The 27,491-nt window shown below is 44.0% G+C and overlaps 1 protein-coding gene across 2 annotated transcripts in view; it reads left to right on the top strand.

Annotated features, from left to right (window-relative positions):
* COLGALT2 (collagen beta(1-O)galactosyltransferase 2) overlaps positions 1–27,491 on the top strand; it is a 54,564-nt gene that overhangs the window by 5,195 nt on the left and 21,878 nt on the right. The window lies entirely within an intron of this gene.

Here is a 27,491-nt window from a genome sequence, read left to right as displayed (position 1 = left end):
GGGGGTGATACGAGGCCGCCGGGTGCCCTCAGACCCCCGCGTTCCCCCCTGCTTGTGCCTGGCGAGGGGGCTCCGGCGGGGAGAGCGGGTGTTTTGGGGAGCGGAGAGTGAGGCTGTGCTGGGGAAGGGGGTGTCTCCGCTCCTCCGGCCGCCCCGTCCCGCTCTGCGGGGGCAGCACCGGGAGCCGTGGCTCGGGCACCGCTGCCCGGTCGAGCCCGTGGGGAGGCGGTGGCAAAACCCGGTCGCAGCCCCCGTTGGTGGAGCCGAAGAGCCGGACTTTGGGTCTCTGGGAAGGAGCTCGCCCACCCGATGAGGGGTCCCCCCGACCCGCGTGTTCGGGGAAAAGGGTCCCACGGCAGCCAGAGAACTTTGCAGTGTGGGAGGGAGAGGAGTTTTCGGAGCGAAGCTGGCCCGAAGCCTGGGAACATTCACCGCCTTAGTATTTATCCAAATCCACAGACACGAAGGGCTCGGTGCGGCGAGCCGGGCTTTGCTCCCAGGCTGGTAAATACCGGGCTTTGTGGGGAGATGGTCGGGCTCTGGCAAGGCTGGAGAGCAGACGGGCCGGGGAGGTGCGGATGGGCATTGAAAAGGAGCATTGTTGTAAAGCTGTGGTCTGAAAGATGAACTCAAAGATGTATTCAGAAATCACAGCATGGGGGCAGCTGTGGCAATCAAATGTGTGTCGGCATGGAGGAATTAGGGCAATTTGGGAACTGGTCAATTTCCCTTTATTTCTAATGGTAAAAAAACACGACAAAAAACCCCAGAAAAACAAGCAAAACCCCAAATTTCCCCCTCAGTCTGACATAAATGGTGGGAGGAACAGGAATTGCTTGGAGGGACCCAAAAAATTTTAAGTGTGGTAACTGTGTAAAATAAGAAATGAAGCTATAGGGCCAAATCCAAAGTTCACTGGAAGTCAGTGGGGAGATTCCTGTTAACTTAAAAAGTAAATAAAGTGGTTTTACTTTGTATAAAGGGATGTGGGGAGGACCTCTCCTGGATGTCACATCACAGATACTAAAGTGTCGTTAAGCAGAGGGCACTGGATGTTTCTCTGTGTGCTTCAGGAACATGGCTGTTCTTTGAGTACTCTAAAGGTCTTTGCAGAAAATCAGTGGCTGATATAACCAGTGCATGGCTCCTTTTAGCCTTTTTTTTTCTTCTATTTTGAATTTAGGATGCACAAAGCAAATTGTGGTTTCAGTGTGAACATGGTGTACCACACAAATATGGCTGTGGAATTACAAGCTGGTGTATGGCAGTGGTTGAATGCCAATCTTATCTGTGTTGTGGGTCCATGACTCTGCTTTCGTTTGTATCAGTAGGACTCTTGCTGGTTTGGATTTAATCTTAGCAGATGTGTGCAAGAACAGATATTGCCGAACCCTAAATATGGACTGTGATTCAGCTAAGCTTGGTGTCTATAAAATATAGTGAGAGTCGTAAATGTAGATGTGATCACCAAAGCAGGCTGAAATGCCTCTCGCTGTAGAAATGCAGGATAAATCTGGCTTTTTTGTGAAGTCCTGCAGAGCACTGGTTGCCTCTACAACTATTTCAGTGTGTTGCTTGTATTATCCTTACTGAAGGTCTCTGAAATATTGTTTGAAATTATTTGTGGGGACTGTTCGTGAAGTAACAGTGTAAGATCATGTCAAGTATGCTAAGATTCTTATATCAATCAATTTTTAAAAGGATTGCACAGACACAAGGCATGGTTAAGGCTCACATATTATATTCCTCTAGTCTCCTGAGAATAAATGAAACAATACAATCCATTTCTGGATGCATATTGCATTTCAGATGTTGTGCCTGACAGAATTTTCAACAGATAATTTCCAGGATGTACCTGTGTCCCTGTGCTGTTGCGTAACTGCCATAGCTTGGTGCGAAGGGTGGTGAAGTGGTGGTTGTCAAAGAGCTGTGTCCCTTCATTGGCGCTTACAGTCTGCTTCAAAATATGAAGTCGACACTTTGAAATACACAAATGTCGGTCTTGAGAATTAAAAGTAAAACCACGTATAATCTCTTTAGCTCACCTATGCTCTCTGTATTGCTCAAGGGCTTAAATTCAACAGCGGATTCCTCAAGCAGATTTCTGGGGTGGAAGTTTTATGAGTGACAGTAAAGACAGGTTAAGAGACAATGAGCGAGTTTGAACCAGACACTGAATTTTCTTTTCGTAGCCTTTATCAACTAATCTTTGTTAGCCTGATACCGAGCAAAAGAGTTACACTGGGTGGTCTTGTACTCCCTTTCTTCCCTTTGTTCTTAATTCTGACTTTTTCAGTTGCTAAGGTTGTCAGAAACCATGAAGGACTTGCTAGTGACTTGAGCAGGCTGTTTGGTAGGAGGCCAACTGGCGCCTTGTGACCCATGTTCTTTCAGTTAAACGCTTCCTTCCTTTCTCTCTTTCCCCTCCAAGAACGGGGAAGCTGCACCCAAACTGCCTCCTGGCCTCTGTTAACCCCGGCCACCCTTGTCTGGGAGATCAGCCCAGGATTGCACTAATGACTTAATGGTGGGGATTTCTATGATCAAAGCCCTTGAGGTGCTGGAGGGAGTTGAGAGAAGGGAAGGGGCTGGAGCACAAGTGTGATGGGAGCGGCTGAGGGACCTGGGGGGTTCAGCTGGAGAACAGGAGCTGAGGGGAGACCTTCTGATCTCTGAACTGCCTGAAAGGAGCTTGGAGCCAGGGGAGGTCGGGCTCTACTCCCCAGGAACAAGCGCCAGGAGCAGAGGAAACGGCCTCAAGTTGCACCAGGGGAGGTTGAGGTTGGATGTGGGGAACAATTTCTTCCCCAAAGGGCTGTGGGGCATTGGAACAGGCTGCCCAGGGCAGTGCTGGAGTCACCATCCCTGGAGTGGTTGAACAGAGGTTCTCAGGACGTGGGGCAGTGCCAGTGTTGGGTTAATGGCTGGACTCAATGACCCTGAGGGTCTCTTCCAACCAAAATTATTTTATGACTCTGAAACAGCACTCAGGTCTTTGTCCTGGCCCTGCTTAGCTTGCAAAGATAGACTTGGCCCTAGGCCTTGGCACTGGCCACTGAGGTGGGACCAGCAAAGACTCCTCACCTTCTCAGCAGAACCCAGCGTCCTTCACTGCTCCTCAAGCTGATGCTTGTTTAGCTGTGGAAGGGTAATGCTGGAGGTGACACTCGTCCCTTCATGCATGGGAGGAAGGGGCCACAGCCCTCCCCAGAGGTGCTTGTGCAAAGCCTGGTCAGTGTTTGGCTCAAAAAAATATGTAATATTGTGAGAAACAGGCTAGTGCCCAGCAACAGGAGAGAGCCTTAACAAAACATGGTTCTTGGACCCAAGTCAAGCTATTTTTTTATCTAGGGAGTGTTCTAATACAGTCTTTGTGTGGCAGTGCTTGGTATGTTTGCTGAGTTGGGCCGAGCTGTTCTCAGGGCCGTGTCAGTGACACTGAGCTGGGGAACTTGGGCACGGTAGGAAGACTTAGTGCAGTGTTTGCATTGGTGTTGGAGAACTGCAAAGGGAGGGAAAATGACCCAGAAGTTGCAGTCAGCATGCCCCAGCTGTTTTTGGGTGGTTTCAGGTTGTTTTGCTTTGTTTTGAATATTAGCAATGTTTATTTGAGATCCATTAAATTATAGGTGAGGAATATTTGTTTTCCAAACAGGTTTATCTTAGCTGTAGTGGGGAAAGTAAAAGCATGTGTGTTCAGCAGTTTATCACACTGGCTTACACCTCCCTTAGCCTCAGGCTAGGTGATGGTATAGCAAAGAAAGTTGTCTGTAATTTCATCTTTAAATACCTGTTCATAGTTTGGTCTATCTGCTCTCTCATCTCTTACTAACCTGGGGATTAAGTGCCTGCATAAATGAGTTTGTGTTTGGAAGCAATAATTAGGTTCTTTTGTGCTTGAAAATCTGTGCCTGCTTTGCAAATTAGAGTATGCTTGTATTTCAGAAATGATAATGTGAACCATAGGTGAGACTGGTGGAAAGCTGGAATAAATCCCAGACCAGAGATCAGTGGATATACTGTAACCTTGGCTCCAGTGAGTGAATAGTTTCAACTTAAAAGAACTAGTCGTAGCTGAAAATAGAAGCTGATGAGATCAGGATAATAATTATAACTTTCCTAATTATATATCGGTAGTCTACAACTAGCCAATGGTACTTTACCTGAGCATTTTCTTATTCTTCAACAGTTTACTTCTAAATGTGAAAATTTCTACGTAGAGGACAATTTCCTGTAGGACGCAGGGATCATTTGAAACTCTAATGGGTGTTATTACTCACTGTGAATTGTTTTCTGTCCTTGTTTCCATTTGGGCAACAAGGTCACTTTAGTCTTCAGGGTCCGTACTAATCACTTTGGAATGCTGAAGTTCCAGTCTGCCAGCTCTGGTGCTTCTGTCCACAGGTGGTTTGGATCTATTTAAAATCTACTCACCTGTGCTGTGGCTTCCACAGGACAATATTCAAACTTAAGTTGGCTTGTCGTTTAAACTTGGGGAATTTAGTTTCCCATTCATGTTTGTAGATATTTTAAATGTACTTATTTTATAGTTTTAATAAGATAAAGTGGGGCTAAGAGCGAGATGGGACTTGCCCAGCCTTGGGGTTATGATTAAGGTGATGATCCTGTTGTGCAAGATGTTGCGTAGGGTCTTTCTTCCAAAGAACTTGCATTTGGATGACTACATCAAAAGAAATAATGAAATAAAATACTTCCATTTCCTAGTTGAGGAAATTGGGGAAGAAATGTTAAGTAACCTGCACAAGATTCTTGAATGTATTAAGACCAGAGATAGAATTCATAACTGACTTTTCTTGAGTCTTCTTGCTGAGGTCACTTTTACACTCAAGTGTGGTGAATTTACCCAAGAAATAGAAAACCAGGTCCCATCCCAATATCCATACTAACTTTTTTTTTGTCCTTTGGGTTTGTCTCCCTAATCTAATCTTGGCAAACTTAAGCTAATGACATCATGAAATTGTTCAGTAGAAACATTCAAAGGGAAGCTGAAAATTACTGCCGTGCCTCACTGAGGTCTGCATGGCAGGATTTAAAGTGCTTTTCAGCTAAAAACTTTGCAGGGAAACATGAAACATCATTTGTGTGCTGGCAAACATTTGCTGGGTAGCAGTAGTTTGTTTATTTTTCCTCCTGCGCTCACAAATTGCTGGAATCTGATGCTTTTTTGGTGTCATTAAGGAGCATCTTGCCCTACGCTTTTTGTTAAGGTCCTCTAGACCTGAATGTGAATATCTGGACCTTTCATAAAATGAATAAGGAGCCCTCCAGAGGTGAGAGGATTATACTGTAAAAATGGCATCTTGAAATGTGTAGGAATTCTGTAAGATTAGTGAATATAAAACAATGTGTCTGCTTGAAGGTTGGGGCTTTGTTTGATTGAGGTTTTTTTGTGGGTGTCTTGTGTTTATTTGGAATTTTTGTGTTTGTGGTTTGTTTATTTGTGGTGTTTTTTTCATTTTTGGTTTGTGGTGGGTTTTTGTTTGTTTTTGATTTGGGCTGCTGTCGTTTGGCAACAACATTTTGAGACGGGTCTACCCTGTTACCTGTTTGTCACTTCCCTGATTGTCTCCCTGGTGCCTTGTACTGCAGGTGCTGTGTTTAGAGGTGAGATGCCAATAAAACAGAACCATAGAATCACTTTGATTGGGAGAGACCCTCAAAATCATTGAGTCCAACCGTTAACCTAATGCTGTCACTAAACTGTGTCCCTAAGAACCAAATAATATGTTGTCACAAAAAAAACAGCAGGATGGAGTTTGATATCAGAGCTGGTTGTTTATTATAAACCTTTGGATGTTTGTAAAGGTCAGTGAGAGCTAGTTTTTATTTATTAGTAGTATTATTTTTAATATGGCATTCATCAGCCAGTTAACGTTGTGCCTGGTGATGTCTTCTGAAGCCAAGTGTGGGGGGACTGGGGGGCTGCTGTGGGAGTGAGTCAAAGGACCAGCTGCAACAATTGTTGGCTGTAAAGTGCTGGAGTTAATTTGCCCCTTAAAAAAAAAAAGGGCGATTTCATCTATACATTCCTGGCATATAAACTATTTCAGCTGCTTAGCTGCTGGCGAATCTGGAAGCAGGGATCAGTTACATCTGACCCAGGTGAAGTCTGTGTAGCTCCTCGTGTCATTCTCTCTTTACAAGGATGAAACCCTATTCCCTTCCGCAGTGTTTCTCCAATTGGGGTGTCTTAGGACCAATGGATATCCCAGAATGGTCGAGGTTGGAAGGCACCTCTGGAGGTTGTCTCCAAAGCAGGTGCAGCTGGAGCAGGCTGCACGGTGCCATTGCAGTTCAAGTTTTGAATATCTCCAGGGGTGGAGACTCCACAACCTCTGGCCAACCTGTTCCAGGCGAGACAGTCACTGGCAAGATGTGTTTTGGGAATTCTTATCAGCTGAGGGTGACTCTAGCAGGCTGGCAGACCTTTGAGTTTAAGACACATTTACATGAAGACCGCTATGCCAATTGCATTTTTATTTTTAATCCTTTCCATTTTGCATCTTCTTTCCGCTAAATTTAGCATGTCATCTTTTCAGAAAGCTGCCTGATTGCTGCTAGTGAGACTCCCGGAGAAGATAGCCCAGATGTGTGAGCACAGCTGGAGCGTAGTTGGTTCCTGGGACATATGGCCAGGGCCTGTCTTAGGAGAGGAAAACAAGGAGTTTTTGCTTGAGGAACTGGAGAGGGGCTAGCAGGGCAGGTTGTATACTGAACCATAGATTGAAGGGTATTTTTTATATTTATATAAAGCATCACGATGCCTGCAATTATTTATGTGGGTCCCCCAGGACTGAAAGTCTTCACGTACTGGGTCAGGATGCTCTAAAAATAACGTGTGACACACATGGTGTGCAGAACTTTGGAGCTGCCCGTTGCCAGCGCTCGCTGTTGTTCTTTGGTCCTGGGGGACTCCCTGACCGACCCATATGGGCAACAGTGGAATTTCCTTCCTGGGGGAGGATGTCTCAGGCTTAATATTATTTCAATATATTTCTGTGCATTTAATTTCCTTTATTTTAGTGAAGCATAGTGTACGTTGATGATGTTCATTGCCAAAGGTGGATTATAGCTTAATGGGGCCCACATGCATCAAAATTTCAGGCTGAAGATAGACGGGAATAAAAAAGTGTGTTAGTGTTCTCTACAAGGTGGATTTTTGGCCATCTTCTGCCAGCTCAGACAGGCACGTGGCACTGCTCATAACTCATCCGTAAAGAAAAAAGGACCTTTTTTTTAATGGGACAGCACAATTTGCTGCACAGAGTGCCTGAATCCAGTTTTTAAACATAGAAATGATTGGTTTTGGTGATATCTATATGTGATGTCTTTGGACCTCAGTACTTTTGTTACCATAGAATGGCTCAATTTTTCTTCCTGGAAAGAAAGGGGACCTAAAAAATACATGCTGATTTTAAACATTTGCCAGCTGGCTGTGGAACTGGTATGTGCTTTTAAATGGAGTTTAGTCACCAAAGTTTTCTGAGATAATATTTTGTAATGTGTTGATCCTCTTCTTGACAGATGTGGCACTGCTAAATGAATGGCTTCATTTTTGTACTAGAGGCTGAATAAGGAGTTTAGTTTCACTGCAGAGGGCTACAATGATGTTCATGCAATATTTGCTATGTTGCTTTGTGAGATGTGATTGCTTATTTGAGATAAGTAGGACATGCTGGGAAATGAGACCTAATTCAGGAGTGAAGGCTGGTATATCTTCTACTTTCATTCTGACCAATTATTTACATAGTCAATATGCCTTCCCCTCTTAATAATATATAACTATACCATTAGTTAAAACACTATGACAAATATAATGTTGTTTTGGGATGGGGATCCATTTTTGCCATAGTTCTTACTCCTTTTCCAGAGACTTTTGAAAGACTGGTACTGGTGAGAATGGCAGCTTCAGTGTTTTCCCTGATGCCCATGAGGCTGTGATACACGGAAATCAGCAGGTTTCTAACCATTTCTCTTTAATTCTGTCCGTATGCATTGATAGGAATAACACGCCTCTTCTAAAGATAAGGAGATCTTGATCCAGACCTGAAAATGCATTTAGTGCAAGGCTGGAGTTAATGAGAATCTAAATAAATGCTGAAGCAGAAGATAGTGGGAGCCCATGTAAACTAGAGTGCCATGGTAGGGCTCACATAAGCTCTTTCACATTTGTTGTTGAAGGCTTCAGCTCCAATAGGGATTGATTTTAAAAATATATATACATATATATATGTGTATGTGTATATATATCTTTTCCACCCTTATATTTTTTTCCTGTAAATTTTTATTTATAGGTGGGTTGGTTGGTTTGTTTTTCCCCAGACAGGGTACAGACTTCCCTTGGTTCTAAAAGGATTGTTTGCTTATTTTTACTCTTTGATGAGGAAAGGTTCTGCATGGCTGCAGTCTGCTTTGAATTTTGCCCAATGGCAAACAATAGGTTGCATTAAGCCTGAAGTGTTAGTTTATATTATCCTGAAGCTGATAGCAGGTGGTTATCTCTTCAGTTAGCAGATCAGAATCTTGGTTTTGCTACTGGCTCAACAGCTGCTCTTAAAATGGATGCTGCATTGTACTTTCGGGGGTAGAAGAAGAATTTGAGGCTGTAATTTTGAGTTATTCGGTATTTTTGATCATTCGTGTCTTTACAAGGTACTTTGGAAAACTGGAGGAAAAGGCTGTTTTCCAGCATTTGTGCTTTGAACTGCTAATTGTGGCATGGAAATTGAATGTTAAACTGCTAAATGCAATTCCTTTTTTATTTTCTGTAATTTTTTAATTTAATTATTCCCCACCAGGCTTCAGTGAAGTGAACTTAAGCAAGTTCCCCCATCAGACTGATGTAGCCCCTGTGCGTTACAGTCAAAAGCCATCTTGTGACAAACCTTAAAAAGATGTTAATTAGGAAGCGTGAGCTTTAGACAACCAAGAAAACCGACAGGACACTTTATCTGCTTCTATATTTCATGTCTAGCAGGCAAAGAGGAAGATGGTCTATAAAGTTTTGGAGCAAGACTTTTATCTCATTTAATCATCAGCACTCGTCAGTTTATGTAAGGATGCAGGGGTGTTATTTCATCTTTGTATTAAAAACAATAAACCAACGTGTTTAAGTGAGACGAAAAGATTAATGGAGAGGAGCCACCGTGGTTTAATGTTTGCTGCAGAGAGGAGAACATGTGGAGGGCCTTGACCTTGGCTGCACTGCCGCAGCCCCGGGCAGCTCTTTAGCTGTGCCGGGGTTTGGTCCTTGGCTGCTTTATCTTGCTGCCTGCCTGCAGGGAAAGGCCTTTTTTTGGGTAGTTATGTCTCCCAGCTCAGTGTGAGAGGATAAATAAATGCTGCAACAATAACACAACCCATGGAGAGGAGGGATGGAGAGCGGGCTGGTGTACTAATTTGGGAATGTCTCAGGGTGGCTGGTTTTGCCGTGTGAAACCTGTTTTTAGGTGTGAAATCCCAGTATCCTGGGATTTAGCTGTGGATTTGCTGCTCAGTGGAGTTTCAATGCTGGGGGGTGTATTAATGCTGTTTATTGAGGGCTGTATTTTTGTTCTTGAAATTTCTTCTTGAATGAACAGTGTCTGTTCTTGTACTGTAACCAGAATTTGTAATTGACACTATAACCTATAAAGGCAGTGACCAAAAAAATATTAGAGCTAACTGAAGAGCACAGCAGTTATATGTGTAAGTCACTACAGTAGAATAGAAAGAATCCTCTCAAAAAAGACATATTGAAAGATGAAAAGTCAGAGTGGGAACTGTATGACCAGGGCAAAGGCTTGTGGTTTTATTTTTAAGAAGAGGAGAAGCCATACAGTTTTTCACTTCTGCAAACTGAGAGTTTAAGAAGAGTGCTGGTGTCTTCAGGAACTGGTGGCCTGTGTTTTTACTTCTCCTTAATTCTTGATGAGAATTGGCTAGAATTACTGGTAAGGGTTGCGAAAAGGGGGGTTGAAGTGCCTGGCTTATTACTGGGTTCACCAAGACTTTTAGTATTGCTATATTATTGATATGTTAGTATTATGTTGGTGTTGGCCTCGAATGGATGAAGACGTGAGAAGGGAGAGGCTGGAAACGTGACGCTCTGGCAGCACAACAAGGCTCCTCACGCTTCATTGTCAGATTTGGTAGGGTTAGGAAAGAGTTCGTGTTATATGTTCTGGTTTAGTGTTGGGTTTGCCCCCTCGATAAGGTTACGCTCTGGGGAAAGAGGAGGAGAAGCACCGTGCTTGTTACACTAGATCAACCACAGTGATCAGAAGCGGGCAGAGTCAAGGTTGCAGTATGTATTTGGGAGAAAAAAGCTTGATGGGGGGCAGTTTTAGGTGGCTTCTGGATAGATGAGAGAGGCTGTTGCTCATGGCACAAGGCAAATACATTGGTTCTTGATGTAGTTTTGGTTCCCTGGGCATGATTAGAGTTATTAATGTGATCTGAGGAGAGGAAAATAAACCATGTAAAGTGTTGGCATTGTTACGTTGTGTCCTGGCTGCGAGAATTAACAAATGTATTGGTGTCCACAGGGGCCTGTGCCTTATGTTCAGTTTTCTGTAGAGACTCGTCCCCTGGCTATGGTTAAGGTTAGACCCTAGAGACGGGGTGGGTTTAAGATTTAAGAAAAAAACATTCAAGTCTATTTGCCTCACTAAGGGTCCAGTCTTTTAGGGATTAGTCCCTGATATCAGTTATGGCAAGGTTAATGTTTGGGAAAAATGTTGCTTTGGATCAATGTATCCTGTTTGCTTTTTTTGTGGGAATTTGTCCTGCAGGAATAACTGAAATTAGGGTTGGTGTTAGGATTGAGAAGAGAGCTTGAAAAGGTACAAAAAACAGTGGTGGAGTTCAAATTTTCTCTAGAAATAGCCATTGACCGGGCTGGGGGTGAGGAATTGATGCTCTGTCACTGTGAGAAGCGCTGCCACGACTGGCACTGGAACTGGTACTTGGGTTTGGAAAGCCAGCTCTTCACAAAATATGTTTATTGCTGAATCGTGCAGGGCCCACAGGGTTAGGTGGGAGGCTGTTGCCATTTGGGGATGCTGCCTTGTGCTCTGATTGACTTTAGGGGTTGCGCTACTGTGTGCCAGCAGGATTATGAGCAGGTCAGGGCATTACGTGCGTGGTTGGGGAACATGGAGTTTCAAGGCTGTTGAATTCAATAAGGCTTGTGGGCTTGGCAAGGAGTCTGTGGTCAGCAGGAGGGCAACACCATGTGGTCTTTTATATGGTACAGCTTTTCCCTTATTTCTGATTATGGTGAGGAAATACAACAGTTCAGGCCCTGGAGTCACTGCTGGATTCCCCTGCTCCTGCTGAGTTAAGAGGTTTGTCAGGGAGGGACCGAAGCCTTGTGCCCTTCTTTTACAGTTTGCAGAGTGTTTCAGTGTCTTGAATACGTTTACGACAAATTCCAAACAAATCCTAGTTTGAGAGTCCAGTCTGGATGCTGGAGTCTACAAGCAATAACCTTTCTACTTATTTTAGTTCTGCATTTGTCAATACAGTGTGTTCTTTTCCCAGCAGGTCTGCTGGTTAAAATTGAGGCTAGTGTTTGAGACACTTGCAGGTCCTGCAAAACCCAGTGCTAAGAGATGGGGAGAGGGTTGGTGTCTGTGGGTAGTGGTGTATTCTCTTCCCATGTATGAAAGGGACCCCTGTATATCACGTCTGGAATAGCTTGAAGTTTCGCTTCCAGGTTTTTAAATCTAAGTATTCAAGAACCACTTTTACTGATGGGTTGTACAGGCTTAGGAGTCAGGAGAAGGAGTCGTGTCAATACGGGCCAATGTCTGGTAATCTCTTTTATTGTGGAAATGATCTCTCGGTGAGGATTTGACGTGAAGTTACATCTTGGGAGTGGAAGACATTGAGAACCCCAGTTACTTCTGACCTGTGCAGTTCCTGCAGATGTAGAAAAGGGGCTTATGTTGGTGGAGCATGTGCATTATGATCTTTTATTATAAAGTGATCCTCCGGGGTTGAACTGGGTGTTTTGGGGGCATTGTGGTGAGATTTGGAAATCTGAATTTGCTGCTGGATTCTGTGTGGCCAGCAGAGCTGGGAAGAGGGTTGTGTTGACTTGGGTGCGTTGCATTTTATTCTCTGACAGTGGATTTGTGGAGTTTCTGGTAATAATTTTACTAGAGTTAATGCCTGGAACTCCATAGCTTCTATAGTTTGGCTTGGCGCTGTCTTCTTTGGTGCCTTCAGATGAAAATGGGGTGTTGGTAGAGGTGAATTTCTTCTGTTCTCTTTTGCTGCATGGAACAGCCTTTGTCAAGGTTAGGATTTGGGAGTGTCAAGCTGCTACCTACTGAGATATTGAGCAGATTAGGCCAGGAGTTGGAACAGGCTTAGGCCTGACCTTTTCCTTACAAAGTAAAAGGCTTGAAATTTCCTTGGGCCTGGGATGAAACGGGTCAGTCCTGGTTGGGAAGAGGCGCCAGCGCAACCAGTTCTTGTAACCAAGCAAGGGAACAACAGAGCAGTAGACCAGCACTATGCTCATTTTTCCCAGTCCTATGCCATTAGATTTATTTGACTCGCTCGCGTAAATCAGTTTCTGGATGCTGCCGGTGTTTGCTCCAAACGATACATCCTTCTTCAGTAGGAGGTTCTGGATGGAGTTTCCATTCAGTTGGCCCTGAGATGATGTCTCCTCCAGGGTTCTGGAGGAGCCTACCCAGACCCTTCTAAATAGGTTAACAGAGAATAGTAATTGCTTTTGGGCCTGTTGCCTCTTCAAATATTTTTTTCCTCTGGCTCTGGATGTCAGAAACTTTGGTTATACTCATTTTTCAAAACATTAATTTGAAATAAGTTCAGTGTGTGTGACTGGAATATGAAAATGTCACTGCTGCTAAATACCTTCTCTTAATTTATGATTTTTAAAAAGGGTTTAGTTTTACTTAAAGCAGGGTTTAAATGCAAATTATTATTGTTAAGTCATGGTTTGTGGCACTTTTTTTAATCACTCCTAGCACACGCTCACTTCCCCCCCGCCGCTTTATTTCTCACACAAACAAGTCAGTTGTTGCTTCCCCAAAACCCCTTGTCAATGAGTTGTTATTTCAGACTGGTGAGCTCACAGCTGTCTGCTGGCAGAGCTCAGCTCTGACTTCATGCAAACTGAGGCTATTGCCAGGACTTTTTGCCTCATACCTGAGCCTTGAAGGAAGCTCTGTTTCACAGAACAAGAACCAAACAGCTATTGGTGATGTTTCCAGAGGCCTTGATTACAAACATTGCATATGTTTTTATATATGTGCTGCAAATTTAAGGGGGGAAGAATATGTTTCCAGAGCTAGACTGGGGCAGGTCTAAATCACAAATGATAACGAGCGTAAATTCAGCGTACCACATAGGAAGTGTGCTGAGGAGAAACAGGGTTCAAGTCTCAATTATATTTACCTCTCTAAGAGTGTGAGGTCTCTTAAGGGAAAGCAGTTGCATGTTACATCTAACAGCATTAATCACCCACCTGACAAATCCGACCAGCTCCTGTTGCTGCTGCAGAATATGTGGCCAAGGTGGTTAGTACATATAGGTTTTTGGGACAGCCCACAGATAAAGAAAAACATCTGGTTATCACAGTACAGGCACACAGCTGGACCAAAACTCCAGCCTTTTCTGCTCAGGAGGTTGTATTTCTTCCAGATCTACTCAACCAAAAAAGTCGTATTTCTTCCAGGTTTCTTGAACGGACAACACAGATGGAGCTAAAAAGCTGTGCTAACTCTGGCATGGAAGTTAAGAATATACTTAAAAGAAACCAACTAAGGAGCCAAAGAAACTGAGATTTCAGCATGTTAGATCTTATATCAGGTGATGTGATCTGAATAAGTTAATGAAATACTTTAAAACAGAAGTCCTAGCCAACTGTTCCAGGGCAGAAGTATTAAGTTTACGCTGCAATGTCTGTGAGGTGCCTGCTGCCGTCTCGGGTCGTTTGGAGCCTGAGAAACAGGAGCTGCAGCCTCCCACCAGTGTCTGCTCAGTTGGGCCTCCCGGTGCATGTTTAAGAGAACAGAACGGTTTTCTCAAATGAGACAGAATTAGTCTCTCCCTTTCTCCGTGAGGAAATCAACTGATGACCTGTATTTCATTTATTTAAGAAATCCCTCTAGTGGCCAGTTACTTTGGTGACACATTGTCTGGTTGTAGCTGATCATGCACATCAGTTGCTGCTGTCAGATGGATTTCAGATGAAACTCATGATGAATTATTTGAAGGTCTTCAGAAAATGAGCCTAAGAGAGTTTCAGATGAAAACAAGGAGAAAAAAAAAAGGGTTGTTCTTTTGTTTGGTTGGTTTTAAGTGGCAAGGTGATGCTAAAATCTTTTGCTCGTTCATAGGAACATGAAGTGTTGCTTTGCCTGTGGTCTATAGTAGGTCAGATTAAATAATCCGTGGTGGATTTATCAGTTATGCCAAAAACCCAGTTTTACAGCCTTTGAAATTGCCTGAAAGCCCTGGGGAGCTCAAACATCTACGCATGGGAACGCTGCTGGCCCTGCGGGGACAGACACATCTGATGCCTGCAGATGGGTGTGGGTCTCTGCTCTGCTGAGGTTGTAAAGCACTTTATCTTGTGCACTTCATCCACTGGCAGTGGATGTATTTCAGCTGTGAATCTTTCCTGTTGGAGGTGGCATAGTTGGGAACCAGGCTCTGCAAAATAAAGAAGATATCTATTTTTATGGGGCTTCCAATTACCCAGGACAGTGGTTACTGAGGTTAAGTGCCCATCTCTTCTCTTTATTTACATCCAAGCAATGAAAGGGAAAGAATTAACTATCAAACTAGGCATTCACAGCCAGGATTAAACCTTAAATATTTAAAATGAATTGTGCATTTGCGTTCTTCTCCATGTGCAGTTACCACACTTGCTGATGCAGCCCTCAGTACTTGACTCTCCCCGGAATTTGCACCTCTCCAGTGATGCTTCCCAAAACCCACAAAGAGGGCAGACCAGCAGAAGTGAGAATTGCGATGTTGTGTCCTGTAAGGGGGACAATCCCATACTTTAAATGTCACTTTTTTCTTTTCCCCTCAGTTGGGGATGAGAAATGCACAGCCCTACTTACAGAAGGCTGCAGAGCTATTGACTTACAAGAGAAATGTTGAACTCACTGTTTTTCGTTCTCTTCTCTTCAGAGTTCAAACAACCATTGATGCAGCACCAGTTTTCCATCAGTTTGAGTCCAGAGTCAGCCTTTTCCAGGAGAAAATGTGTTCTGACTCTGGCAGCTGCAGTGTCACGTGTGTTCCCCAAGCAGTAGCCATGTGTCCCGCACATGTGTGCCCGTGTCTGCTCTGGAGGAGCCGCGTGGGTTCCTGTGCGCCTTAGCGAAACATGAGATCGCAAATGAAAGGGATTGAGGGTCGGAAATTTGAGCTAGCCTCAAGTATTTGGGATTTAAAGCCAGAAATGCTTTGCTTACATGTAGCTCCATTCAGTGACGACGTTATTGATTGTGTAGTGTTAATTCCGATGCCCATGTTATTCTGTGCTGTTGTCTGTATGAGAAGGCAGAAAAACCTTATATTTTTTTTCCACCTGAGTGCTGAGTTAGGCAGGAAAAACAGAGGTTTAACCGCCTAGTTTGACAGCTTGTTTAGAAGCACGCCCTTCAAAATACAAAAAGATGAAAGGCAGTTAATAAACGAACGCGGAATCGCATCCCTCTGTGATTTGCAGCTGTGGGGACTGGAGCTGGGGAGGGATCACCACGTCAACAAAGGAAGCAGTTAATGCTTTGGCTCTGGTGGAGATCAAGACCTGTTGAGCAAGGAACTCAGCAGACGGGGGCCTAACTTTGAATTTTGGGACACTACAGCAGTATTAAGTCATATTTAGCACTGTGGAAGCTGGAGGCTGGGCCTCAGCTCCTGGGTAGAGTTCATCTTCTTGTTTCTCAAAAGTGTGTGCAAAGTATTTCTAATGCTGGGGATGTTTTGGGGTTGGTTTATTTATTTTTATCCAATACGAGTGCTTCAGTGATTTAAAAAATTAATCTAGAACCACATCTCCAAAAACTCTGAGTGTTTGGTTTGGTTTGTTTTTTTCCAGTGATGCAGGCAAAATACTTGAACAGGAAAAGAGGCTTTGCCTTTGAGCTTTTCAGAGTTTCTTAACAGCAACGTGAAGGAAAAGTTGTTCTTGAGATTGTCATGGCCACAAATTTACCACTAGCCTGACAAAAACTCTGTCAATGTGTTAAGTAAACTGCTCTACAAAAACTGAGTATCTGTAATTTATTTCAGTGTATATTTTGGAAGGAGTGGAGGCTTTTATCATTCCTAGCTGTGACACCTACTCCTTTTTTGTGATGTGAGAAAATCCATTAATCTCTTTGCTTTAGTTTCCCTCTCTGCAAAATAAAGCTGTAATGTCGCCTCAATGCAGTGCTTGGGCAGGTTGAGACCCTTGCCGTGGTTTTTGGGGGGCCTTGGCACTCTGAAGATGAGCACACTTGAACGTTCAAAGTGAGAACACTGTAAAATCTGTCTCTGGTAGAAATTAAGAAAATTTGAATTGATAAGTTGACTATTTCATGCTTGCAAAGTGTTAATTTTCCAGCTATTTCTTCATGATGGACAAAATTACATCCAGGAAAACTCTCTACTGCATATGTAAAGGTTGAATTTATTTTTTTCTCCTGCTTGGCTGCAGTGGTTGTTTTTCTGATTTCTTACTTAATTACGTATAAAACATTTTCAGCCGTTTGCCAGCAAATATGACATAATTCATTTATTTTGAAGCACTGTACTATTCGTGCAATTCGGACAACTTCCATTTTCCAGTATAACTGGCTACTTGAGAAAGGTTAGGCCAGAATTATGCAGTTTCAGGTCCCATGCTGGCTCCAGCAAAGTGCAACTCTCAAGTATCTTACTGATGACTGTAAGGTTTAGCTTAATGTTGGTAAAAGCAAAATCTGGCATAAACTGCTCTATGCCAAGTGAAACCTGTGCCAGTGAGAGGATGATGGTCATAGAATCATTTTGGTTGGAAGAGACCTTTAAGATTATGGAGTCCAACCATAACCTAACTCTGGCACTAAACCATGATCTTAAAGAGTCTTTTCCAACCTAAATGATACTCCGATTCTATGATAATACAATCCACCATGTTTACTGTAAATTTGCAATACAGCAAGAGAAATGTGAAGTCCGATGTCATTAGGTGCTGTGTATGGTTAACTTCATCCTGTAGGTTTGCAGAAATTATTGGTTGGGCTATTAAACTGCTTGGGGCGGTTGTTTTTTCTGGAACGGAAGGGCTGGTTGTATCGCCAGCATTAACACTTTGGTTTTGCTTTTTTAGTGCTGATTTCCTTGATCCCAGAATACAGGAAGGTTAATGACTTGTTTCTGGCTCTGTTCTTTTCCAAGGGTGCTCTCTGAAGCTCTAACGATGCCTAGACTGCTTTAGCCTTTGGCTGTATGAATTGCTTTGGCTCTGGTGGAGATCAAGAATAGTGCAGGTGGTGAAGAGGAGGGTCTGCTAGCCATTCAAAAGATGAACAGAGAGGAAAAGTCAGAACCAAAATGTGAAATCTAGCCTAACAGTGCGACGAAGATGTCAGCAGCAGCTGTTGGAAACACCTTAGATACCTTTGGAAGAACCTGGAGATGGTGTTGGGTGGATTTTGTACCTCCCAGGAGCATCTGGTACACAGATAATTTCTACTATTGTGTTTTGAAGTTTCTTTGTTTGTTTTTGATGCTGTGGGTCAGATCAAGACCTGTTGTAAAAAACCAGCAACTCTTTGGTGAGAGGTGTTAACCCTGTGACTTCTGGAGGACTGTGACATTTCCCACCAGCTGTGCACCTGAGTGGCCAAGAATGTGCCTCAGCACGTGGTGGTGTGGGATGCTTCTATACATTGGGGTGAATAATGCAAATCGCACATCAGCTGTGATGTGACTTGCTGGTGAGATGGCATCTGAAGCTCTTCTGGCTGTGGAGCTGTGCTGTTCCCAGTTTTCATCTGGAGCTACGAGCCCTTAGGCCATGACTTTTGGCTTCTCCCAGTCCGTTCCTGTTGGTGCTCTTGGTGCACAGCTGGCTTGGGGTGCTCTAGACAAAGACTTTGACATGTCTCTTGGCTGTAGAAGCAAGGAGAACACTTTCCCTCACCTGCAGACTCAAGACTGATCCTCCTTAAAGGCTGTTCTTCCAGAAACGTTGGAGTTGGTTGCTCCTTACGATGGGTCTAAGGAGTGTTGTGGTCTGAGCAAGACCAGCTTCTGTATGGATTTACCTGCGATGGTCCATGGTGGAGATGCTACATAGATGAGCTTTCTGGGCCAGTGCCTAGATTCTTTATGAAGCAGAACGCAAAAAGCATGGCAGCTCTCCTCCTTGTGAGGAATTTATTACAGGTCCCCAGTTGACTTTTACTTGCTGTACCTCCTGGCCTTATTTTAAAAGCAGATTCTCTGGTAATACTTTCCATCCCAGAGGATGCTTGCTTGCCCGTATGGAGCCTGTAGAAGCAGCAGCCAAGAAATTTTACTTCTGTTGCTTCTCCTTTCTGTCTGTACTAAATGTTATAAGCCCTTGCGGCTTTATGGTCTTTACGTTTGCCCGGAAGCGCCCAGTAATTCACAGCCCTCCTAGGAAAGCAGGAGTGTTGATTCTGTGCCCTCGCCAGCCTTGATCCTGTTATCTTGCACTGTAAGAATAAACTCAAGTTACTGTTAGTGTCAGAAGTTATATGAGGTTCTAGGTGCACAGGTGGTTTATTGTGCTGAGAATCACAGGGTGAAGGTTGAGATGGGGGTACTGACTCTGATGGGGGGATTAGTACTGATCCTTCTAGCAGAAATGAAAGGGGAATGGTATTCTGTCGACCGAGCGTAAACCCAACACATTTTTCATGTGGGAATGTACACGCCTGTATAGCAAACTTGGACTTATGTGTGCTGAGCTTTTTTAAGTTACCTTTCACAAACACACCAGAAATAATTCACAGGTGTCTGCTGATCACAGTTTGAAAACTGATGTTCTCGAGCCATCCCGAAGTTGAATTCCTGGGAAAAAGTCTTGCCAACTTTGTCTGTTTCTGTAAGTCTGATACCTGGTACAACACACCCACGTACCTGAGATTGATCTGCTCCAGTAATTGGGAAGGAATGACCCTTCCTGACTGCATTGAGATTTGTCTCTGTATTCTGTGTTACCTACTCCTGGAGGTAGCATTGCAGCTCATCAGAATGGAAAGAGTATCACATATATAAGCAATGGCAAAAAAACTTAAATTGTTGAAACTGCTTTTGCCTATGCAAGGCAAGCCTGGAGCTCTGTCTCTGGGCCTAAACCTTTACACTTGGCCAAACTCTCTGCAAGCGCAGCGAAGAGAGAGCTCCGCATCCGACAGCAGTGCCCTCTGTGCTTCGACGGCAGCGCTGGGGTTTCTCCATACGTCTCTAATGATGTATTCATCTGGTCCACGCTCCTACGCAGCCCTCGCCGTGCCCAGACAGGGAGTCCTTTCATGAAGGAGAAGTGCAGAGTCATATTTCTGAGTGCAGAGTTGGCCAGGGGATTTATTTGTAGCGTTGGCTCGGCCAAACTGATTTCTCTCCGGAGCTGTGCTGGGAGTGAGCCGCAGGGAAGGAGTAAATGAACACCAGTGTGCCCAGTGCCTGCAGAGAGCAGCTGGGGCTGGCCCTCCTCTGGTGGAGAGCAGGTTATACAGAGGGCCAAGAGCTCCTCAGCCAAATGCTGAGCGTCCTTGACTTTGTCTTGGTGTTATTTGTGATTAGATGCTTCCCTAGGATGCTGCAACAGAAATATAGGTGCCTTGCGCTGGGCTCATCATCCAGCCTTCTGGAAGCTGATGGATACTTTCTCACGGTTGCTGGTATTGCCACTGGACCATCAAATTTGGGATGGTGGCTAAGTCCAGACTTTCCCCCTGCCTGTAATTCCGCTTTTCTGAGCCTTTGTGGGCAAAGCTGTATTGTTGCTGCTGGTGGAATGGATTTGTGTACCCACAGGGCCTTTTCTGACTCTGTACAGGTCTTGATTGAAAGGTACCTTCTCAGGAGGTGGGCTGCAGAAAAGCTTGAGGTCCTCCATTAATCTGTGCAGGTTTAGTACCAAGCGCTGTAACACAACTGCTGTCCAGAAGCCTGCACAGGTAGAATATTGCAAGATGTTGCTCAGTGAGCATGTACCCGAATCCTCAAAGCCTTCCAGACCTGCTGAACTGAAAGATATCTCCTAGCGTTTGTGCCATGGTTTTCGGAAGTCACCGCATGAAATATTTCACTGTTTTCTTTGTACACCTGAGTAGGTAGACAATTTGCAACTTGTTGGAGACGGAGTCTGGAGTGGTTGGTGCCATTCTCCGATTGACAGCCCCGTTCAGCCTGCAGCAACAGCAAAGGAATTCCTGATCCGCTTCGCTTTGGAAGCCTGCACATCACTTGTAGAAATTCTGCAGGATGCTGAGAGTGCGGCACAACTCATCTTTGTCCCGTTTCGTGTCCCAGCAGTCTGGTTACACAGAGTTTATACCTCTGCTTTCCATAGGAGAAAATCTGATTTGAAAAGAAATGCGGCCCAGGGACTTACTGATCTGTGACAGTGACCTGTCTTTATTAGTTACGGTCCACCTGCACAGCTGCTTGAAGGGAAAGCTTACGCTTTTGGAAATAAATGAAAATTGTAAACTACTGGACAGAGTAAATAGCTTTCCTCGAACATCAGGAAGCCGGGGAGCTGTAATCTGAAGGTCACTGCAGGTCAAAGAAATCTGTGTATTACAGTGATGCTTGCATCAGGCTGTACATAGAGATTAGAAGTTCCAGAATCTCCTACTGATGTGAAAACATTAAATACCATTGATTTTCAGTGACTATTTAGCTTTGAGCATCTCCTGCTGTTCTAAACGTATCTATTTTTCTCTTTCCAGAGGCAAAAATCTTCCCGGATAGCCAAGCATCCTGTGCCACTGGGCTTGTTTCTGGTCTGTTCTTAGATTTCTCTTGCATTTCTTCACTACTTTGAAGCAGATCCCATCTCCAAATGCTAAATTTTTAGTCTCAAAAAACCCACTGTTAGTAGTCCTCATTGGCTTCTTCCTCCGTCTTGTTCTGGTTTGAGATGCAAATCGTTCTTATTTTATATTTTCTGTGTCCTCAAAGGAACACCTTTGAGAAGAATGTCTTTATTGTTGCATATCAGCGAAGTTTTCACATGGAAGGGTCCAATATTGTGTAAAACTCACTCAAGTTTCACACAAAACATCCCGATCGTTTCCAAATCACAGATTCTCAGCTGGTTAAAAACTTGAATTTTCCTTTGCTCCACAATTAGCTTGGTGTGTGGTTTTTTTTTTAATTACTGCTCAAACTCCTCCTAATTAGTGAAGTTATTTAAAATGTTCTGTTTAAGTTTACTATTTTCTTACATTGTCAGCCTGCAATGGACAAGTGACAACAGTTTTTTTTATTTGTAGCCATTTAATTGAACAGTATTTGGATTACTATCAAAGGCACTTGTATGTGTATTAAAAATGCTTTGATTAAGTCTTGTAGGATATGATTAGAATGAAAATCCATAATGGAAAGGAAGTAATAAGTCAAGAGCTTGTCAAAATATCTTGTCTGGAAAGGGACATTGTGTAACACTTTGGAAGAATGGAGCATACCTGTCTCAACCTCATAACCTGGCTGTGTTCAGCTAAACCTGTTCTCTGCAGGGTGGGGTAATCCTGAGATAATAATGGAATACTTATTTCACTATTATTTCTTTGCCTGCTTTGAAGGAAAATAAGTCTGTCCATCCATACCAGAACTGTCACAAAACAGATGTTGGTCTGCAGTAATAATGACAAGCTTTGGACCTTTAAGCTCGGAAAGGAGGTGAGGGTCAAGGGAAGGTAAAGGAAGATGTAGAGAGGTATTAGGTTTTCTTTCCTGACCGCAAAACCTGCTTTTCCATTCTGAAAATCTCAGTATTATGTATGTAGAACTATAAGAAATGTAAGATCTACCTGCGGATGAAATCTCGGGCTGGGAGGCAAGCGCTGTGTGCTTACCAATACTTACAGGGCATGGTTCTAACTTTTTTGGGGAGAAAAAACATTAAAAAACAGAACAAAACACACCACTAAATTAAAAATGTAAGCCACTGAGTGCGATAAACTGGGTCTGCCTTTCACTCCAATACTGGGTGTCTAATGGGAGCCTTGTGCTCGTTCTTCTGCCAGCTTGGTTCGGAGATGGAGAGCTTTGCAGATGTTTCTATTTTGGGGGACCCTTGGTAATGTGGTGTGGGTCCATCTTCAATGTGCCCATTGAAAAATCAGTGGTGCTGGGCACCTAAATTTGAGCGGATTCTGCTCTTTGAAAAACCTATCCATTTTGCATGAGCAGAGCCAAGAATATTTCTAAACACCAGTGTTCCTTCCCAGTGGCTTACTCACTTTCATTAATCTTGAACAGCTGCATTAGCTGGTGTCTCAATTAGTATTGGTGGGAACAAACTATCCCCTCAGAAATTACAGCGCTGTTGTAGTTAATTCTTTGTTTGAGCAAATTGATTTCAGAGGCTCGTCACAGCCCTGATCCTGTGCGTATGAGATTTCCTGGGCTTTCCTTATGGGAATTGTTCCCTGGAAGCCAAGTCTGCTTGGAAATATTTACAAGGCCAGATGCAGATGGTTTTTTTTTGTTGTTGTTTTGGGGTTTTTTTATTGCTTCTAAAGCTTTGTCTGCAACAGGGTGACCGTGGGGAGAACTAAAGTAAGATTAAGAGAGAACTTGGGGTTGGAGCAGTCAGAACCTCTGCTGCACTGCAAGACAATTCCCCTCGCACAGATGCCAGAGAAGCTGTTACATGGGGTTTTTTAACTATGGGCATGAGAGAACCATAAGCAACCTCAGCCTGATGGATTTTCTGGGGAGATGTTGTTTGCCTTGTTGTGTCATAAAATCACAGAACAGTTTGGGTTGAAGGACCTCCCCAGCTCCCCCAGTGCCAGCCCTGCCATGAGCAGGGACATCTTCACCAGCTCAGGTTGCTCAGAGCCCCGTCCAGCCTGGCCTGGGATGTCTCCAGGGATGGTTCATCCACCACCTCTCTGGCCAGGCTCTCACCACCCTTGGTGTAAAAAAAATTTCTTCCCCGTGTCTGGTTTGAGGTTGTGTGGAAAGAGCCAAGATCCTGGTGTGTTCCAACGTATGTACGCAATAATGTACATCTGTGAATCATTCCCTTGGCCTTGGAAGATCATTGAAGGCTTTAAAGTAGCTGCTGCTGCCAGCAAAATGCATTATCCACAAGCTGCTGAAGGGCATAGGGAAAAAGTCAGAGAAGAGACATATTTGTTGCATTCCTGGGCTGTGAGGTCCTGTTTTTGTCCGACTGCCCAGCCGGGAGTGTTGCTGCTCTTGTTACTGGTTCCGCACTCCCACGCAACTCCTGCCACTGCTCGGGGCTCAGACCATCTCTCCACAGGAGCTGACATCTGGGGGACCAAGTTAAAATGGTTAAAAAATAAGGTACTTCCAAAAGTCTGTCCTTAATTATGGAAACCCTAGAACAAATGCCAAGTCCCCATGAAGCCAAGAAGTCTTATGCATACATTCAGATTTTTAGCAAGTTGATTAAATGCTTAAACAATATTTGAACTTGGGCCTGAAGGATCAGGCTTTATTAATTGTGTGAGTATAATTGTGATAAAATAAGTGGTGGCAAGGAAGGTTTAAATCTGCTCACAGGTGCTGAACTGCGTTGTTGTGAGATAGCTCGGTGACATCTCGTGGTGCGTTATAGAATCATATAGGTTGGAAACGAGCTTCAATATAATTGAATCCAACTGTTAACCCAACACTGCTGAGTCCACCACTGAACCACGTCCCTAAGCACCACATCTACGTGTGTTCTAAACCCTCCAGGGATGGTGACTCCACCACTGCCCTGGGCAGCCGTTCCAATGCTCAACAGCCCTTTTAGTGAAGAAATTTTTCCTTTCAGGCAGTTCAGAGATCAGAAGGTCTTGTTTTCCAGCTGAACCCCCAGGTCCTCAGCTGCTCCCATCACACTTGTGCTCCAGCCCCTCACCAGCTTTGTTACCCCTGATCTGTTGGTATCTGCAGGATTTGAGGTGTCAAGTCCCAGATTAATGCATGCAAGGTAGGACAAGCACACACAAAAATATCTACAAAGCAACAGAGTGTTTCTAATTAAAAGAAAATTGTTAATTAGTTGAGCCTCCTCGGTCAGTGCTGGGTGAACAAGAGCCCCATACCTGCCTGTTGCTGCGGGAGTGCTTGAAAAAATATAATGAACTCTGCTTGGTTTGCAGAATTTTGGGAAAGGTGCTGAGCTGGAGAACGTAAGTCATGAATAGTAGCAATGCCACTTGTTATTGTGTGGTAAAGAAGGACGTTTTCACAGCTGGAATAAAACACCAGAATTTGGGAAATCTGGGTATACTGCCCAGCTGGGTGCTGAACAGCTCTTCACTTGTGCATCAAGCCATGGGGTGAGTAGTGTGTTCTGTTTCTTGGCAGGAAGGTGATGGAGCCAGACCTACAAAAGCTTTGTCTTAAGCCATTGTAATAGTACAGCTGCTTTTTTGGTAGCTCTCCGCTGCCTTGGCAGACTCCCTCTCGCTGGATTTTAAAAGTGTTTTGCCTCCGTCGTGTTTTGAATTTTTATTTTATTTTTTTTTTTCCCTTTAGGATCCATACCTTCTCTTCTAGGCTCTCCCAGCCGCAGTGTTTCCTAGTCAAGCTAATTCATCACTGATTCACAGTGGAAACTGCCAGTTTGGTGGTTTTTATGTTTTGAGTTAGTTTTCTAAGTCTGGCAGCATCCAAACACAAAGACAGGGAGAAATGACTCGTCTGTTACTTAATTTAATGCTTGTTTTGGGAAATCTAAATCCAAATGTGTATGCAACTCATACTAGGACTCCAGTGCTGGATTTTATTTTTCTTTTTGTCATTGTTGGCAGGGCCGAATTCACCTCCAGAATAAGCACAGTCATCGGTCTGTGTGACACTGAGCTCGGTTCTCTGCTCAGACCAGGCAGCTCTTGGAGCTGCCCAAAGTGACTGAAAGCTGAAGTGGGCTTTTGCTGCAGCATCTAAATGATTCTGAGGGCTCTAGTGACCCTTACAAAGCCAGAAGTACCTTGCTATCTTCTTTAGTCTCTCACAAACATGCTGAGTCCTGCTTTAGGGGGCTGAGCTCTCCGGAATCATCGGGTGGGACCAGCTTTGGCTGTAGCCCTCATAGCAAGAGTGGGGGACACAGCTCTGACTCAAAGACCAAGCCATTTGGTGACAGTGACAGAACCTTTTTGTCTCCTAGACTTCTCTGGAGATCCCAGACTAGCCAGATTGCCCATGAGGGTTTATGCTTGTGTGAGGAAACTTCTTAGAAATAACTGTAGAATTCAGCCTTTTTCAGTAGGCTGGAAGGTGGCAGGTCAATTGGCCTTGCCAAACTTTAACCAACAGTAGGAGAGCAGGGCCTGAGCTGCCATAGTCTGAGTCTGTATTATTTCTAATAAAAGAGGAAAGATGGGGCTCTGCAGGTGATCTCCTTCCTATTCTGTCTTGCTACTTCAAACATGTGAGGGCACGGAGGGGTTCAAGGTCCGACCTGAGTATTTGGGCATCTCTGGCATGCAGAGATATGCTTCCTCCATTGCAGTTTCTTTTGAGACATAGACTCTCTCTGAATACTTTATTGCCGCTCTGCTTTGTGGAGGATGGCCAAGGGGAGCTACTGCTGCTTTTGTCACCAGTTTCTGTGCTACGGTTGTTAGGAGTGATCTGCTGACAGGCTTTCCATTGACTTTGGGCTTCGCTTTGGACGAGGCTCTGCAGATTTAGGGCACGTGGCCAACTTATGGCTCTTGTTTCAGTGGAACTCAATCTTGGACTACATCCCATAGCAAGCCTGGTGGGTAAACTGGATCTCTGGCTGCAAGCGGAGAAAAAGCGAGAGGGATGGCTAAACTGGATCTCTGTGGCTTTTCCTGGGACTTGGTTATGTGCCCAGCTCAGTCCTGCAGCGTGCAGGAGCCCTGGAAAGCCAAGGATGTCCTCCTTCTGGGAGCCGTTCTCAACGCAACCCCAGCCATCAGCAGCACCCCCACCATCATCGTCCACGGTACTTGCTTGGCAGGGCGATGGGAAGGGGCCGCTTGGACCTGGGGAGCTGAATTTGGCTCTCGTAGCAATCAAGGATTTGGGAGCAGATGACTCAAACAGTGCTGATCCGTTCTCTGTGTACGTTTTTTTTGCTGTGTTATGTTACACTGGGATGGGGGCAGAACCTAACGCCCTCCACAAGCCTTTACAGTCTTTGAAACATCATCAGGATTGGAAAGGATCCTCTAAGGAGCTTTAGTTTTCCATAGAATCATAGAAACTGCCTCTAGTTCTGGCTCTGCTTTGCAGGATGCACTTCTTGAATGTGAAGTACTTACATCTCTTCAAAGCCCTTTCTCCCTGCCTGTTTGCCAAAGGGAAGAATTGATAAATGTTAAATTCAGTAGCAAAATCACTGCAAGCCCCTGGCCATAGAGTTTCCCACAATTTGTGTTACGAGGTGACCCAGATTCTGACGAACCAGAGACACACAGGGTTGGCTTTGTCTTGTAGTACTTTTCCTATACAGATGGTGAAGGTGATTTTTTTCCTCTGACCTAGTGCCTGAGGTAAATAAACCGTAAATAGCTTGGGAGAGCAAGCTGGGATGTGGAGCAGTAAAAAAGGGTGATTTTTATTCTCGAGGGTGTGGAGGAAAACAGGAGGAGAACCATCGAAGCCTAAATTAACTCCCTCTTGCAAACAGTTTGAACAGACATTATCAGGCTAAATATATGAGCAGTCTGTAAAAGGAGCAGTTTTCCTCCTGTGCTACTACTCACATGTTACTTAATTAAAACAGTAGGAGCTTAATGTTGTGCTTGCTTTTCCGCTATTAGCGGTACTTGTGTTTTTTTGGGAGGGGGCTACTTTACTGAACATGGACAATGAGGGTTTGTGTCCATGGTAAGACTTCTGCTTAAAGCCAAAGTAAATATTGAAGTGGTTATAGTTATACCGACATACGCCCCTATATGAACATTCTCGCTCAAGCTTTTCTAAAATTTGACTTCTATTTATTGGAAATAGGTTTAAATCTGAATGGAAAAAATTGCCGTGTTACTGGAATAGGTGTGTCCATCTGTAGAGCTGTTCCAGTTTAATTTATTAAGCTTTATCTTCAGAAAAGAGTGGCAGGAATTTAATATATATTTCTTTGTTGTTGTTTTTTCCTTGTCACTCCACCAATCTTAACTGGTTGTGTCGCACAGGCTGTAGGTTGTAAATCTTGCAGGAGACCTTTTTTCTTTAAGTTTTAGCCTTTGTTAATCAGCTCTTGAACATGAAGTTGCCTCCCTTTTAGTGCAAAGGTTGTGGATCTAACTGGTCTCTTTTGA

This window comes from Patagioenas fasciata, chromosome 6, assembly GCF_037038585.1.
Source record: "Patagioenas fasciata isolate bPatFas1 chromosome 6, bPatFas1.hap1, whole genome shotgun sequence".
NCBI classification, from domain to species: domain Eukaryota; kingdom Metazoa; phylum Chordata; class Aves; order Columbiformes; family Columbidae; genus Patagioenas; species Patagioenas fasciata.
This window is presented reverse-complemented; position numbering and strand designations above follow the sequence as displayed.